The sequence below is a fragment of the Calidris pugnax genome, unplaced genomic scaffold (genome assembly GCF_001431845.1).
Source record: "Calidris pugnax isolate Ruff unplaced genomic scaffold, ASM143184v1 scaffold63, whole genome shotgun sequence".
Lineage (NCBI taxonomy): Eukaryota > Metazoa > Chordata > Aves > Charadriiformes > Scolopacidae > Calidris > Calidris pugnax.
Genome location: NW_015090852.1, coordinates 7,635,377 through 7,646,453, shown reverse-complemented (window position 1 = coordinate 7,646,453; position 11,077 = coordinate 7,635,377). Strand labels below are relative to the sequence as shown.

Here is an 11,077-nt window from a genome sequence, read left to right as displayed (position 1 = left end):
AACTCCGAAAGGAACACCAAAAGGAAAGATATTTTTAAAAAAAAAAAAAAAAAAAAAAAAAAAGGGGGGGGCGGATGGGGAAGAAGGGCTGCAGTGATTGACTAGGTGTGAGACAAAGCAAAGAATGAAATAAGCAACAAAATTTCTGAATAAAGAGTTACAAACATGCTTCCTTGTTTTCTCTTATACAGCTGGTAAACTTATTCTTCAGACTAATATTACAAAATCTTTTGAGATAAAACTCAAGTCATATCAGATAATGGAAACACTGCAGCAGTTAAAAAAATATTATCACTTGATTTCCCATATATAGTGGCTGGTTCCCTCACTCAGCTAACACTTCCTATTTGAATGTTTTTCAAGATTACTTGAAGGTTGAATCCTAGAATTATTTCAGCCTAGAAAAGCTGTTGAAAGTCAAAATGAAATCTTGCATCTTTTTCTAATTCCTGTCGTTGCAACTGAGTTCATTTTAATGACCGCATGTCCAGGCAATACGTGGCACAGGGTTTGAAAAGGAAGGAGACTTATGTTTTAGTTGGCAGTGGTGCAGCGTAGGTCTTTAGCATGAAATTTATTAGCATTAGTGGGCACTATGTAATTAAAGCCCTGTGCTTTAATTCCCTGGGGGGTGGCGGCGGTTTTTTCATGTCCTATAAAATAGACAAATAACAAATGTGAGATTTTTCAAAATTATTTGAAGAATTCAAACTTGCAAGTGCCTCCATTAATAATAATGGAGAAGGTGTAGCTGAACAAGATGGATCCACAATTCTCAAAATGTCTTCCATGAAATTGCATAAAGGTTAATACTACAGAGCAGCCTTTTTAAGAGTATGCTGTATAATTACAATATTTTGCAGACTAGAAGCTCTTTAAAAAGTAATCTTTAGACCATTGAAAAATTCAGATTTGAAAAGATTCCTTTTTAGATTTAATATACCATACTTATTTGATACTAAACTTATTCAGATGACTCCAATTTAATAAAGAGGCTTTAACAAGCAACTCAAATATTTGTCACTTGAGCCCTGGCATTTTCAATCTTGAATGCCAAGAATTTAGAAGGCTTTGGGAATCCCATCACCTGACTCACTGCATTTTAGGTGGTAGTCGTTTATGTAGTTCCTCAGGTGCCTTTGAACATTGCAGGCTAAGGATAGAACAATTTTCAGACCTACTGAAAAATTGCACCATTTTTGCAGATTTCATCAGGATTGGTACATGGTACCAGTAAAGATCAGATTATTACCTATGAGTATTTAAGTGGAATTATTTTTCCTTAAGAAAAAACTTAATTCAAAACTACATTAAAGACTCACGCACTCAGGTTTAATATTTGAATTTTCAGCGAAGGATCTTATAAAGACTTATCTGCAGCACTGAAAAATAAGCCTCGAGCTCATTTTCTGAGATTTTTTTCATTGTTTTAGATGTCTGAATAATCTTACAAGAACAGCAAACCAAAACAGCATGAAACAAAATACGATAGATATATGTATTTATGGTGTTTAAATTATTGAAAATATAAGGCTTATTCACAGTATTGTGTCTCAGTTTAATATTCTGAATAATGTAATTTTAGTCAGAGCTAACTTGAAGCACAACATATTTTGCCTGAAAATCCAAAGAAAAGAATTAATACAAAACCACGTAGACCTTTATAGTGACACTAGCGATTTTTCTTTGGGTAATGTCAAGACCAATTATCAGCTGATCTATTGAGCATATCCTAAGCTATCACACAAAACCTTTTATTTCTTTGTCTTCTAGACAAATCACCACAGAGCTGCAGACCAGCAAATGAAGTGAACTGAGGGCAATTTGACCAACTTCATCCAAGTCGATTCCCCAGAAGTTGATGAAACGTGTTATCGGGTCTCCAAGGTACACCCCAGAGATTAGTTGGTTGTGCCATACAATTAGTAAATGACTAAAACAAGTTGTTTTCTTTGATTACACTAAGATACTTACAGCAATGAGAGATATTACCTTTCACAGAAGAGAGTACCTTCCCAAATTATGTTGTTTATTAGCGCTTAATCAACAATGTGCCACCCTAGCCAAATGATCAGGCAACACAGTGGTCTCAGGTACAAGGAAAAGATCATTATGAAACTCCACCTGTCTCATTTGGGAAAATCAAGTACATCTGAACCATAGAGTACACCGAAATATTTGAATGTTGGTTTTCATCTCAGGCTTTTTGTGTATTTTGTGCCAAACCCATAAGCCTTCTTCAGAGAAATCAAAAAAACAGGGTAGAGACTGAATTAAATAGATGACTTTTAAATGGCTAAACAGTTTTTTCTTGTATTTTCATGAGAACAAGACCTCAGGTAAATGATGCCTCCTAATACAGCACATGAAAATCTCAATTATGAAAATCATTATTCTAGGCACTATGTGCCATTTTATATTCCCAGCAGGATGTTTTTCATCTCATCAAGAGTTTCCAAGGCTGTTCAGTGTTTTCTGTATATGCAAAACACATTTAAGGGCCCCCAAAAAGACCTACTAATTACAAAAGCCTAGTCAAGTGGTCAGACAGACTGGAACTTGAGGATTATAGGTAAGAAGGATGAAATGAAGGCTTGGAAACTATAATTTCTTTTTCTGTGGTAGCAGCAGAAGCAGCTGTTATAGACCAGGCAAATTAAAGATGTGGCTAAGCCAGCAGTCTGGAAACAAGGCATTGCAAAAACATAACAGCGAGTCATCTGCACCCCATTTTTAAAAAGCCAAAAGTGCTGACCATTTCTTTTTCTCTCTCTCTCTCTTCCTGTTATTCTTATCTGTCACAAATATCCTCCAGCTGGTACCCTTCCAGCCCTTGCTCACCAGTTCTAATTTCCCACCCCCGTCTTGGGGAGTTAATAGTAATTCCTGTGACTGTGGACAAGTGCTCCATAGTGGGAGTTGTCAGCAAACAAGAAAGGACGCTTTTAAAAGAGCAGGTGAAATAACAGAGTTACAGTTCTACTCTTTTTTTTAAATTTTTTTGTTTTTGTTTTTGTATATGAGAGTTGTTCATCAAACACGTAAAAACAGTCTTCACATACCGACCAATATTTACCATTCCTTGAGAGCAGTTTCATCTGACCAGTAAGATCAGCCTCTAGATTCAGAAAGTTCTCTGATTAAAAATCAGGAAGATTGCCTCCTCATTTTTCAGATACATTGGTTGTGTCTTATAATTGACTATTTTCACAAGAAATGTTTATCTTTCTTCAATTTCTAGACTTTTTATCCTGAATCTTTAAAAAATAAGTTGAAAGATGTTTTGCCATGAACTAAGGAGCCCGTATATTTTTTCCATATCAGAAAGTGATGAAAAATCTATGAATTATTGCAAAAATAAGTTTCTTAAACAACAAAGACACCCCAAACCAACTTTTTGTCTTTTCCTGACAGCAGGTGTAAGTATATAGACTTCCTGTTAGAAATAGAAGAAACATTAGTCGCCTTGCTTAGACAGCTTTTAGGTCAAACAGTATTGCAAACCTAGAATTTGTCTCAATTTATATTAGCGTAAGTCTGTGGACTATTTTTGATCTCAGTTTATACATCATGAATGAATATCACCCAATCTATTTCCCCTATGTTTATTTGTACTCAAAACAAAACCATCATTTCAGATTTGTGGCAGATGCATTTTTTAAGTACTGCCATTTCGGTACTACTCTAACGATGTTGTTAATATTGCTGCATTGAAACATTGCATCTGATTTGAGGCACACTCAAGCTCCTTGCAAACAATTATTCATTAAATACATTTCAAAAATGTTTATGAGTTTCATACCATAAATTTTTTAACAGACACAAAATTGATACAGGCAAACAAAGTGCCCCATTTCTTATCAGAAATTAATCTTAGGTGGCATGGGGCCTTTGTCTGATGCCTTTAACTGAAACAAATCAATTACCATTCTGCATTTTCATATGTCTAAGAATATGAGATAACAGCAAAAGAATTCTAAAGGTTAAAACCTATATTCAGTACAGTCTCTCCCCCTCCCCCCTCTGTTAGAGTGGATATTTGAGGAGGTTCTTTACATCTCCTCCCACACAGTTTCTCTGCTTCATAAGCAGAAGCCAGCTGCTGGCTCTTTCAAGTCTAGCGGTTAGTTGACATTTACTATTAGTTTATGGTTTCCATTCTATCTTAGCAAGGAAAAGAAGTAGAACATTTCTTTTAGAGAGTGAAGATTAAATCATTGTAGTTCTAATTCCCCCCAAACTGAAGGTTTTTTGGTGGGGCGTATGGGAGGGACAAAAACACAATGTTGTGCAGCAGCACAGAGAATAGGACCAACGAGTCCTGGCTTTACTGTTACTATTCCTTTCTCTGGGAAACACCTCATTGCAACTCTTGACCAGCAGTGTTGATTTTGTTGTTTATTCCCTTTTCAATCTCAGTCACTAAAAAAAAAAATGCGGTGTAAAGCATTGATTACATTTCTGACTTGACAAACTTGGCAACACTATATAGCAACTGCCATAAAAAGAAAAAAAAAAAAAAAGTCCTGCATATATACCCATGTTACAATGATTTGATTGTAGAGATGGGAGAAACAAGAAAGAAGTGTAGGACACCCCACAGAAAACACTTTTCCAGAGCAAGGAGAACATTAAACCCATCTGAAACCTATACAAAGTAAGATATCTATGCCCTGCAAACACTGGCATAGTGTACCCACGTGAACGATTGCCACTACAGTTTAACTCCCCTCTCCAGACACACTGCGATGCAGACCTAACGTCGGCCTTAATTCCCAGATAAGCACACTGATGCAAGTCTGTTTAAGGTTTGTCCTTCTCAAATTTTATCTTTAAAAGAAACTCAATTATGAATTTTAAGTATATAAAATTCTTATACAAAAATAAAAGATACAAAATAGTAGTGTCATGGCCACTATTTCAGTGGAATATATTTTCTAAAATTACTTTCAGATTAATAGGTATTTTGAACTCATAATAAACAAAGTACAGTTAGAAGTGGCTCTCCTTTAGCACAAGTTCATACGTGAAGGAATCAGAAAAACAGAGGTGATCTGATAAGCAAAATTACACACACAAACACCCCCAAATCAGGAAGTCAAAAAAGCCATACCTGTAGCTGTTAACAGCCCACTAAAACCCTCAGTCAGTAAAATTGAGCTTAGAAGTCAGTCAGCTAATAATACCGTGTTTATTTAACGGAGCAGAAATCCAGAGGATGTAGCCTTTTATCTGATGATATTTACTAACAAAGAGCTTTAAAAGAAGTAGCATTAACAGGATTGTTGTAGATATGAAAAGGAACTTGGAATGTGCAATGACTGGATGGCTCCAAACTTTCTCTGATGTGTTTAAGAGCCACAGAAGAAAACCATCCGAGACAGCTCAGTACAGAGAGTGCCAGAAAATACCATACTGGTTTTTTCCTAGGTCTAGGTCAGGACATTTGAAGACATCCATGACTGACTATGATTTCTTTTTCCTAAATCAAGGCTTCAATGACTGAACATCACAGAAGCAGTTAAAAAAAAAAATCATACTGGCCCATAACATCTGCAGGAACTCGGTAGTACAGCTGTTCACTGCACATGTGTTAAACAGCCAGCATTAAAATCTGTAAAAACAGGTCAAAGTAAAAACAAAAAGAACCTGAAATGAAGAGTCTCACCTAGATAACTGGAATAAGATGTAGAAACAACCTTTTCTCCAGGTCAGCAAGCTGAAAGCATTAAGAGAAAAGCATTTTGCAGCAATCCACGCACAATAGGTCTTGAGCATTACTTCCTTTTATTGTGTATTGCACTTAAGGGGCACTAGATTTTCTAAACAGTATCCAAAGCATACTTTCAAGTCCAGCCAACAAACATCTGAATGTCACAGCAGCCTTTCAAGAGAAAGTTACAGTGCTGTGAGTTTTTAAAGAGAGACTGAAATATTTCAGAGAGATCAAATATATCCCAGTGCTACCTCCTCTTGTTCCCTTGAATTAAAAATGAAGAGCAGCTTATCTGGAAAGCAGAATGTAATTAAAATGATCTTTTCTAAAGAATAAAGGATAAAAGCACCAATCTTTAAACAAGGTGGAAACCTATTTGGAGATGGACAGCAATGTCTGGTTTTTTTTTTTTTTATAAAGTATATGATTCAGAAGTACACCCAAACCTACATTTAAATGATGAACATTAAAACGTTAAATACTAAAAATGAGGTGGGACAGTGATCCGTCCATCACCTTTCTTTCCCCACCGATAGAAGCTTTAAAGAAAGCCAGACATAACTGTGTTCAAGTACATTAAAAAAAATAATGTATGATATCTTAGCACACATGCTGAACTTTTTGAAAGACTTTTTACTGATTTCAGTTACAATTTTTACTTCAAAAGAGATGCTATAATAGTCAACAACAAAATTCAGCTAAGGTTTTGCATGTTTTCATATGAATGAAAGAGAGGGATTCAGCTATATCAGATTATGAAAGAATAAGAAATAGTAAAAGAGCTGTATGAACAGAATTTTTCCCCCCACACTTTTTTTTTTTAAAGCAGCCCTCACATTGTCAACATTAGTTCTAGTTTCAATATGTGTAAATAAAGTGAAATATTAAGTGCATATACAAGCGCACAGACAGCAAGATGCTACTTTGCAAGACTCAGTGGAATAAACGCAAGAATTTTCCACTCTTCCAAACAGAGCTCTTCAGCCACAGCTCTGAAGTATATATACATACATACATATATATTTTTTCTCTCCGTATACATACAGTTTTTTCATTTCATTGCTAAGGGCAAACTCTATATTATTATTACAGTTTTTTCTTTACTATACAACATAGACATCTATGCACTACTGTTAAGACTGATTAGAAAAGAATATCTCTCTCACAGAGATAAAAAGAGGTTTTGAAATTTTTTATTCTATGTTAGACTAAAGACAGGTATGTTCAAATAACTTTAATTTTCTTTGGGGGAAAGGAGGTCAGAGCAAAGGAAAAAAAGAGAAGAAAACCTAGGCAGCATGATCACTTTCCAGATAGACAGTAGTTTGATCATTAAGACTTTCACACAGAGTATGGGAAACCCAGGTTTCCAGGCCCTTCTCCAGCAACAACAGAGCTCTGTTATTCCTCAGGCACACCAAAAACACCAGACTACCAACCATTCTGAGCAGCAAGGGGTCTTTTTTCTTCTCCTTATGCAAAAGACCTTCCCAGAAAAATGTCCTGTGAAAAATATGTTACTTCAAAACATCTTGCGCTTTCCCCACACGGGAGAAAAAAAAAAAAAAAGAAGATTAAATTTTCAATCACATATATGTATAAAAACTGTAAATATCTGTAATTGCAGGGAAATACTCCTAACAGAATGAAAAAAATCATTCTTTCTATAAAGTTCCACTAATACTTTTAATCATATTACAAACCTAGTGCATTAAATTAATTTGTTAAATTAACACAGTTGGACTTTTAGATCAAACAGAGAAAAAAGACAAGATTGTGATCCAAAAAAACATGTTATAAAAACACTGCTATTTAAAACAGGCCAACACTGCTATTTAAAACAAAGGAGTTTTTCCTTAAGGCAGCCATTAGTTTTTTTGTCTTCATTTTTGTGTCTTTTTATTTTTCTTAATGGTAATGTATCAGTTATGCACTCTAATCTGCTCTTATTCTTGTGACTATCAATTTTCTGAGGACCTTTTTTCTTAGTATTAGCAATAGTCGTGATAGGATTGCTTTCCTCTCAAGTTTGCATTTTACAGAATACCACAAGCCTCGCAAGGTGCCTGTATGAAAGGAACACACTTGGGCCAAACCATCCCGTCAATATTAAACAAAGCACAGCCCAGTTCTGGCATTCTTTCTTCTCTGAAGAATTCTCATGCCAGGTAGTTGAAAATAACTTGCTTATTTCTTTGCTGTTGAATTATTATTTTTTTCTAGCATCCCCCTTTAAGCACTATTTACATTTTAAGATTCTGGAAAGATATCTGCTGCTTCTAAAGGGCCACATAAGATGCAGCTGCTCCACCACACTATGGGTGAAGGAGAGGCCTGGTTATGGGGACCCCCACACCTTCTCTCTCTCACATAGCGAAGTAAACTCCATTATAATTGATGCAGTATGCAGAAAACAGAAGAGAGGGCTAATTGAGTTTAAAAGCTATACAGTTGCAGCCTCATTTAGGAAATGCCTCCAGGCTTGCTTGAGCATTTAGTAATAAACCTAGACCACAAAGCGAAGTGAATATTCAACTCCACATGCCCAGAAGGGAAAGAAGATGCTTTTCTCCATATTCTTAAGTCCTTGTTAGCCCCTTCAGTCTTTCTCCAACAAAGTAGGATTCTAGTAATCCAGGAATCATCATTTCCATTTTTCTTATCCTGAAGGCAGAGTTGTATACTGTTGACAGTTCCCATAATAAATCAGCATCAGCTCCTAAAATCAAAGCCCTGTTTTGCTACATCTTGTAAGTTAAAATAAAAAAAAAAAAAAGTGCCATTTTCCAGCTAAACAGATTAGAAAAATAGAAGTGGCCACACAGACTTTGGGAACACAAAAGAAATTCATGTTTGGCATTCCTCTTCTGCCACAAGTGCTAGTTATAGCTAGTACCTGCAAAGCTTTCTGCCCTTGATCAGCTGCTCACTATGGCATTTAAAATAATGTAAATGGTCTGTAGTGACAATTTAAAACAAGATAATTCACAATCAGACTATCCACAGCATTTAATGGATTAATTAGGTGTAGAAGGAATCCAGGATCAGCCCTCAATACAGTCATGAAATTTGAACACAGGCATATTCAACCATGATAGAACACATTCTGAAACAATACCAAAAAGATGGAAAAAACCACAATTAAAGCTGTTCTCACATTCTTTGTTTGTACTGAATTCAAGCTTTATTAAGGTTTTAGTGTCTTATAAAAATCAGACATGAAACAGTGGGAGAAACGCCAGAGCTGAACATCTTCCATAGGTGGGTTTTTTGTCTTTACCTCTCTATACATGCTGTAATCATGACTAAAGCAAGCAGCATGATGAAGAGAAAAAAAACCTATGAGGACCATCTGAGGAAATTGGTGGTGTTTAGCCTGGAGAAAAGGAAGCTGAGGGGAGACCTCATCGCTCTCTACAACTAGCTGAAAGGAGGTAGGGTGGATGTGCGTCTCTTTTTCCCAAGTAAAAAGTGACAAGAGGGAACGGCCTCCAGGGAAGGTTTAGATTGGATATTAGAAAAAAAAAATCCACCAAAAGGGTTATCAAGTGTTGGAATAGGCTGCCTAGGGAAGTGGTTGAGTCACCCTCCCTGGAGATATTTAAAAAGACGTGTAGATGTGGTGCTTAAGGACATGGTATAGTGGTGGACTTGGCAGTGTTAGGTTTACTGGTGGACTTGATCTTCAAGGTCTTTTGCAACCTGTATGATTCTAGAAATGACAGGTTCAAATCATTGATTATATTACCTTATATGCCCCCCTTACATGGGATTTGAGATGCCATTATTATATCCTTAGATCTAAGTGTGTCTTGCACTCACTTGAGCAATATGAATGTATTTAAAGACAGCAATCCATAATACAGTTTCCTTCATACTTTCCTATATACACATCACTACAGCCACAGTGAATGTATTTCAACAGATACAATATTATCAGATAGCCAAATCATATCCTTGCTGTCCAAAAATTACAGCACCACTCCATACAGCAAAACAGGAACATCTGGAATTCTGCTTTCATGAAGGCAGCTGGGACTGCACTGCTACATCAGGAAGTGAACTACAGTTTCCTCAAAGTTTTAATCGTTACAGAATATATTCAGGGCTTTTTGCAGAAAAGTAACAACCATTTTGGTTACTGAAATAATTACTTGTGTACAAGGCATTTTTTAGGAAAATGTTATCTAAGTGCATAATATGCCTGTATGACACAGTAATTGTGCACATTCACTCTATATTTAAAAGCCAGTTGAGCATGAAGAACAGTTTCCTATCTCTTCAGAAATTATTTCTTAAGTAGAAAAGTAGTGTTCTTAAGTAGAAAAGTCGTGTTAAACCTAAGACTAAATTTACCAAACCTGCCACTAAGAAGAGTTTTTTCACTAACTTGTTTTCTGATCTTAATTTAAAAAATAGCTTGGGAAAATGTTAGCTATTACTTATCTCAAATTGTGTTTTGGTTTCATGTTATTCCTCACAGAGGGTTTGCGGCAGCAAGGGCAAGAAAAATTACTCATTTCTCTTTGCCCAGCTCTGTTATATGACAGGGAAGTGACGACTTGCAAGCTTGATCCATAACAGGTAAATGAAGCCAGATGAAATTAACTTCTTACCATAACAGCTGTCATGCTCTCGCTAGGTTTTTCCAACACCCATGCACATGCACTCCTTTACACATTTTTTCTCTTCTGTGCAGGTAAGTCCCAGGGCTGTGGCTCACTAAATATTAAATTACTGCTCATTTGGCTTCACAGACTCCCACAGGACTGTAGGCACTGCATACTACTCAAACGCTATCCGGCTATTCTGTGTGAAGTACATGCAAATCATCCTAGCACATCCAAATGCTCTTAACTAAATTGTTAGTAAGTCCTTGAGGTTTTTGGTTTTTTCATATCTATTTTTTCACTTCTTTCAGCAACTGATTAATTTTTCTGCTGATTATGTTGTTACAATAATTTTCAGCATACAGAAGAGAAGGAAATGCAACATTACTTTAAAGACCATAAATCTTTCTTCCATTCAGAGTCTTTGAAGAAGTATCAGTAACAATACTACAAGTTAAGAGATCGGTACCAATCCATCTTCATGAAGTATGTATTTTCTGATCTAATGACAGAGATCAGAATACTGCTTCTATACTATTCAAGCTGATAGTTTCAAATTTGTTAATAACTCAATACGAGCAATCTTATGACTATTTCAAAAATATTCTATTCAATGCTTTTAATTTCAAAGTCTCTTCTGTTCTTAAAGATCTTCGAATATTTATGCCCAATCCCTCTGAACATTATGAACATGTAGACCAAGTAAGTGAGGGAAGGTGATGCAAATACACTGCAAATTTTTCTAGCTTTT

The 11,077-nt window shown here is 35.8% G+C and overlaps 1 long non-coding RNA gene across 3 annotated transcripts in view; it reads left to right on the top strand.

The window, feature by feature from the left end:
- LOC106888809 overlaps nucleotides 1-11,077 on the top strand; it is a 67,819-nt gene that overhangs the window by 31,128 nt on the left and 25,614 nt on the right. For all 3 annotated transcript variants that reach the window (XR_001412205.1, XR_001412206.1, XR_001412204.1), the window contains one exon: nucleotides 1,774-1,887. This is a non-coding gene — a long non-coding RNA (uncharacterized LOC106888809). The remainder of the gene's footprint in view (nucleotides 1-1,773; nucleotides 1,888-11,077) is intronic.